Source organism: Neomonachus schauinslandi, chromosome 4 (genome assembly GCF_002201575.2).
Source record: "Neomonachus schauinslandi chromosome 4, ASM220157v2, whole genome shotgun sequence".
NCBI lineage: Eukaryota > Metazoa > Chordata > Mammalia > Carnivora > Phocidae > Neomonachus > Neomonachus schauinslandi.
Genome location: NC_058406.1, coordinates 31,429,388 through 31,434,864, shown reverse-complemented (window position 1 = coordinate 31,434,864; position 5,477 = coordinate 31,429,388).

Genomic DNA, 5,477 nt, shown 5'->3' with positions numbered 1-5,477 from the left:
GGCTAGCCCTCTCCCACCCTGGCCCCATGAACCCTGACAGCCCTTGACCTTTCACTTGAAAATGTGATGAGATGAAAGAGGCCAGGGTGAGGGCTGGCTGGGGGGCCCGTTAGCCCTCAGCTGCAGCGCCCCCAGGCCAGTACTATACATTTGACTATACACCTTGGTGACAGTCCAGCCTTCATGCCAGTCCCCCGTTTTTGCCTCTCCCGAGTCACACTGGCTCGTTTGTCACACAGCAGTCAGAACCCTGTTAGCCTGGCCTCAAGGTTGGGACCACAGGGAGAGCCTGCACTGCCAGCCCCAGCTGACCCGGAAGGGGCATCAGGCCGGATGGGGGAGAGGGCCACCTGGGAGGCGAGTCTGGCCAGTTCCCTGTGGGCATGAAGTCTGTCACCCATCCTCCCTGTCCCGGGGGTGGGGGTGGCCCTTGAGGGGCCCCTGGATCCACCTTCCACGACTTGGTCTCCCCGCCCCCATATACAAGCATACACACTAAAATGAGTTCAAATCTTGGCTCGGGCTTCTTCTAGCTATGCGACACTGCAAGTCACAGGGCTGTCCGTGTGACCGAGGCAGGCTGGGAGCAGCATCTGCGGAGCAGTGGTGGCCTAGAGGCCTATGGGCCCTGGGGTCTCAGACTGTGCACGAGGGCCAGACTGCGGGTAAGCTGGGGAGGGCGTGACCAGGCTGGGGTGGTGGCCTGGGTATCCTGTGTGTGCGTGTGCACTCACGAGTGTCTGTGTGCACGTGCTGCGTGTTGTTCGTGGGAGGGCACACACGTGCGTGCTGCGCACTTACATGTGTGTGTACACGTGCGTGCAGACACGGACGTGCTCATGTGTATACCGCGTGTGCTTCGTGTGCATGTGTGTGCGTGGGTACACACGTGTGTGCTACGTGCACTGTGTGTGTGTGCATGTGCACTAAGGTCGGGGGTGCAGCAGGTGGGACTCCTGGCTCTTCTGAGACCCTCCCCCTGACTCCTTGCCTCCTCCCTCCGTCCCGCTCTTCAGCCTCTGGTGCTGACAGCCGGGCCCGGAGCAGCAGTGTGCCCGCAGCTCACGAGGACCCTCTAATCCTCTTGGCTCCCACTTAACCCCACCACCCCCTGGCGGAAGCCCCCCTGCCCGGACTCAGCTGGCCTGGGGCGCCGCAGCAGAGGGCTAATGGGCCCCCCAGCCAGCCCTTACCAGGTTCCCTCCTAACAACGAACCCCGAACCCTCACTGGGGCTTGAGAGGGACACTTCTCAGTCAATAAGACCCTTTCTTATCCGTGCTGCTTTTGATCCTGACAGTCTCCTGTGAGGTGGGGATTTTCGTGCAATTCGACAGGAAGGGCACTAAGGCCTTGGGGAGAGTGAGGGGCCTTCGGGAGGCCCCACAGCAGGTAAGTGGCAGAGTTCACTTAGCTCGGGGTGCTCCCCTGGGGAGACTCAGAAACTTAGGGCTCTGGCCTCCTGGGGGTCTTCTCCCGACCAGAGATCCGCTCAGCGCTTAGGGCCCCAGAGCCTCACAGCAGGCTACCGTCCTTGTTCTGGCCTCTGTACCCTAGCCGAGCTTCCTGGCAGCAGCTTCCTGGCCACTCTCCTTCACAGCCCTGCCTGTCCATCCCTCTTGAGCAGGGGCCACAGGTCCTGCTCAAGTCCACCTTGGTGACAGTCCAGCCTTCATGCCAGTCCCCGGTTTTTGCCTCTCCAGAGTCACACTGGCTCGTTTGTCACACAGCAGTCAGAACCCTGTTAGCCTGGTCTCAAGGTTGGGACCACAGGGAGAGCCTGCACCACCAGCCCCACCTGACCTGCCCTGCCCTCTCTGTCCCCATCAGCACCTTCTCCCTCCTCCTCACTGGTGGCACTCAGGTTGCCCCTGAATTCTCATCGTGCCCACAGTTTCTCCTCCTTGCAGACTTTGCACACTCTGGTCCCTATGCCTGGAATGCCCTCTCCCTAAACTCTTTGCCTTCCTGACCTCCTTGTTCTAGACCTAAATGTCACTGCCTTGGAGAATCTTCCCTGACTACCTTATTTAAACTAAGTGTCCCTGCTAATCTCCTCCAAGGCATGTGTCACAATTTGTATGAATAACTCTCTTTATGTGCTTCACACATGTCTCCCCCACTAGACTATAAGCTTCACATACTGGGTCAATGGAACACATATATCCATGTATGTCCAACATGGGTCATAGAGATGCCAGGCCCATAGTGGGTTTTTGGTAAATGTTTGTTGACTGAATAAACAAACAAACAAACAAATAAATAAAATTAAAAGTAGACAGATGAACAAACACAATGTGCCTCCTGTTCACCTGCACGAATGGAGTTGGGTGGTAGGAAGGTGGGGAGAGCCTGCCCAGGACCGGCAGGAGCAGCCCTGCTTTATCACTCCTCCTCCAGGGGAGGTTGAGGAGGGAGGCTCCCCTCCTCCAGCAGCTCTCAGAGAGGTTGGCCAGTCCTTCAGCCTCCCCTCCCCACTCCCTGCTGGTGCTGGGTGCCTGGCATCTGCCTCTTGAGGGCCTCTCTGCCTCCCTCCAGGCCTTCTAGGGGACACTGGGCCTCTGTAGACTTGGCTTCCAGCCTAGGCCCTCACCCAGACTTGCCGTGTGGTCCTGGGCAAATCCTTGCCTATGTCGGCCTGGACTTCCTCACCCACAGAACAAGGGAGTGGGAAAGGATGTCCTCTCTCTCTGCTAGCCAGCTTCCAAGGAGCTCCCCAGGTGTCATTTCCTGCCACTCACAACACTTTGCAGTTTTTTTTTTTTAAGCAAACTCTACCCCAAACATGGGACTTGAACTCACAACCCTGAGATCAAGAGTCACCTGTTTTACTGACTGAGGCAGCCAGGCGCCACCCCCCTTTGCAGTTTCTGAAGAGGGCCGATGTGTGTAAACAATGGGAGGTCATGAAGATGACAGACTGCTCCTGAAGCCAGGTCACTAAATGATAGGCTTCTGCCCTGCCCATTCTTGAATCCCTCTCTCTGGGGAAGTCAGTGGCCATGTTATGCAGACACTGAGACAGCTCAAGGGAGGGCACCGAGGCTTCCCGCCAACAAACAGCACCGGCTGGCCAGGTGTGTGAGCCACCTCAGAAGCAGACCCAGCGGCAGGCGGGCCCGCATCTGACCGCAGCCCTGGCCTGGTTCTTGGCTGCCCGAGAAAGCCTGGGCCAGAACCTCCCAGTGACGCCAGGCCCAGATTCCTGATCCACTGAAGCTCTGTGAGACACCAAATGTTTATTGCGGCAAGGCCCAAAGTTTAGGGTAATTTGTTACACAGAAATAAGTAGTGAGGGGCGCCTGGGTGGCTCAGTCAATTAAGCATCTGCCTTCGGCTCATGTCACAAACCCAGGGTCCTGGGATCGAGCCCCATGTCAGGCTCCCTGCCCTGTGGAGCAGGGAGCCCACTTCTCCCTCTGCCTCTGCCTCTCTCTCTCTCATGAATAAATAAATAAATATTTTTTAAAAAAATAGATAGCGAACACACCTCCCATCTCCCCCCCCCCTCTCCCCCCCACCCCCCCCCCGCCCCCTCCGCCGCAGCCTACCCTGATGGTCGACCTCACTGGCCTTCCAGAAGAGCCCTGGGCTGATGTGTCCAATGTCAAGCTCAACTAAATTCAGTGGCGAGCTCATCATATTCCCCTGTGTCTCCATTTCCACTCTTAGCCTTGGCCACCCTGCTTCCTCCAGAGCCAAAGACAAACACGTGGGTGTGCCTTCGCCCCTTCCTTCTCCCCAGCATCCAGTCACTGACAAAACCTGGTCCATTTTCTCTCCTGCGCAGCCCCGGAACCCTCCCCTCTTGGCCACGCCCACACACCCTGTCCCAGCCCAGGCCATGCTCTCTCATCCCTGTTCTGGCAGCACCCCCACCCCCGGCTGCCTTCCCTGCCTCCATCCTTGGGGCTCCTGTCTCCCATCCACCCCCCTACACAGGCTGCTGGAAGGAGACACTTTCTAAAACTGATCTGACCACATTGCTCACCTGCTCTGTAACCTTCCCTGGCTCCGCTGTTGCCTAGAGGGTAAGGTCCAAACTCCCTAGACTGCCATTTAAGGCTTTTATCACTGCTCACCCCCCCCATCCCAGTTATCTGTCCAGCTTCATCTCTAGTGTTTCCTGGTCTCAAGTGTGATGCTCCAGGGATACCAAACCACCGCAACTCTTGGAACACAAGAGCTTCATGCCTCCAGATTTTTCCTCTCTGACTCTCTTCTCTCTACCTGGATTGCCCGCCCTCCTTCTTTGCCAGGAAAACCCCTCTACCAATCTGTCAAGACCCAGCCATTGTGATCCTCCAGAAGAACCGGTCTCTCTCTTAGCCCCAGTGCATCTTGGTAGATTGCAGTGATCACTTGACATGTCTTGTCCCCACCAGATGACAAACTCAAAAGCAAAAGGGATCTTACAACTCTGTATTCCCAGCGCAGTGCCCAGTGCCCAGCGCAGAGCCCATAAAAGTTCTTAAAATGGAAAACCTTTAGAGGGAAATGTCTTTAAGATGTTTGGAGGGAAATATCTCTACAAGGTGTTACAGACTTCCCTGCCTTTTCAAAATGGCATATGGGGCATGACTGAACCTTGTTTGATTGATTGTATGACTTGTGTTGATGCAGATGCAGTTTCCAGAAAGAGCCTTGGAGATCATCAGTAGATGAGCAACCTCAGGTCTGGAGAGATCATGCAACTTGCCCACATCAAGCAGCTTGTGTGATAAACATTAATTCACATCTGGGCTGCAGGATGGCAACCTTCCTGCTTTACTGGATGACTTACAGCCTTGCCTCACCCCTGCAATAAATGGTTCCAAAGTCTGGGTCCTTTGAGTTTTGCATGTTTTCATAATCTTCCCTTTCCTGCATGTTACTGGGCCAGTGTACCCATTCCCTACTTTCCCCTTCGAATTTGCTACTCCAGATCCCCTGGAGGCAGGAAAATCAGGTAGCCAAGCTCGGTGGAGCCACGTGGAAAGGAAGAGCTAACATCCCTGACTGAGACCCGGAAGCTCCCTCACCCCAGGGAGCATGGCGGAAGCTATGGTGCAGGGGCTTTACGATGCCCTCCTGTCTCTGCCGTGCTCCAGATATGACAGTTCCTGAGAAAAGAGACTAGAGGGGCTGGGGTAGCTCTAGCTGGGTGAAATGTCATTGTAACGGAGAGATCCTGCAGGTGACTCCACCCATGGCCAGGTACCTCCACAGGGGAGGAGAAAGAAGCAGACCCTGGAACCATGGGCTCCACCTAAAGGAAATTCCCCCATCTCACAGAGGTAAAGTGCCTGGGAGGGCTAAAAGGAAGAATACCCTCATGGGGGTCAGGGGTAATTGTAGCTCTGGCTGCTTTATCCTGGGAGCAAATAGACAGGGGACAGGATGGGGAGCAGTGAACAAGAGATGTGGATTCTAGTGCCAGCACCACTACTAATGGGTTACATGTCAAGAGGCAACTCAACTAACCTCTCTGGGTGTCAA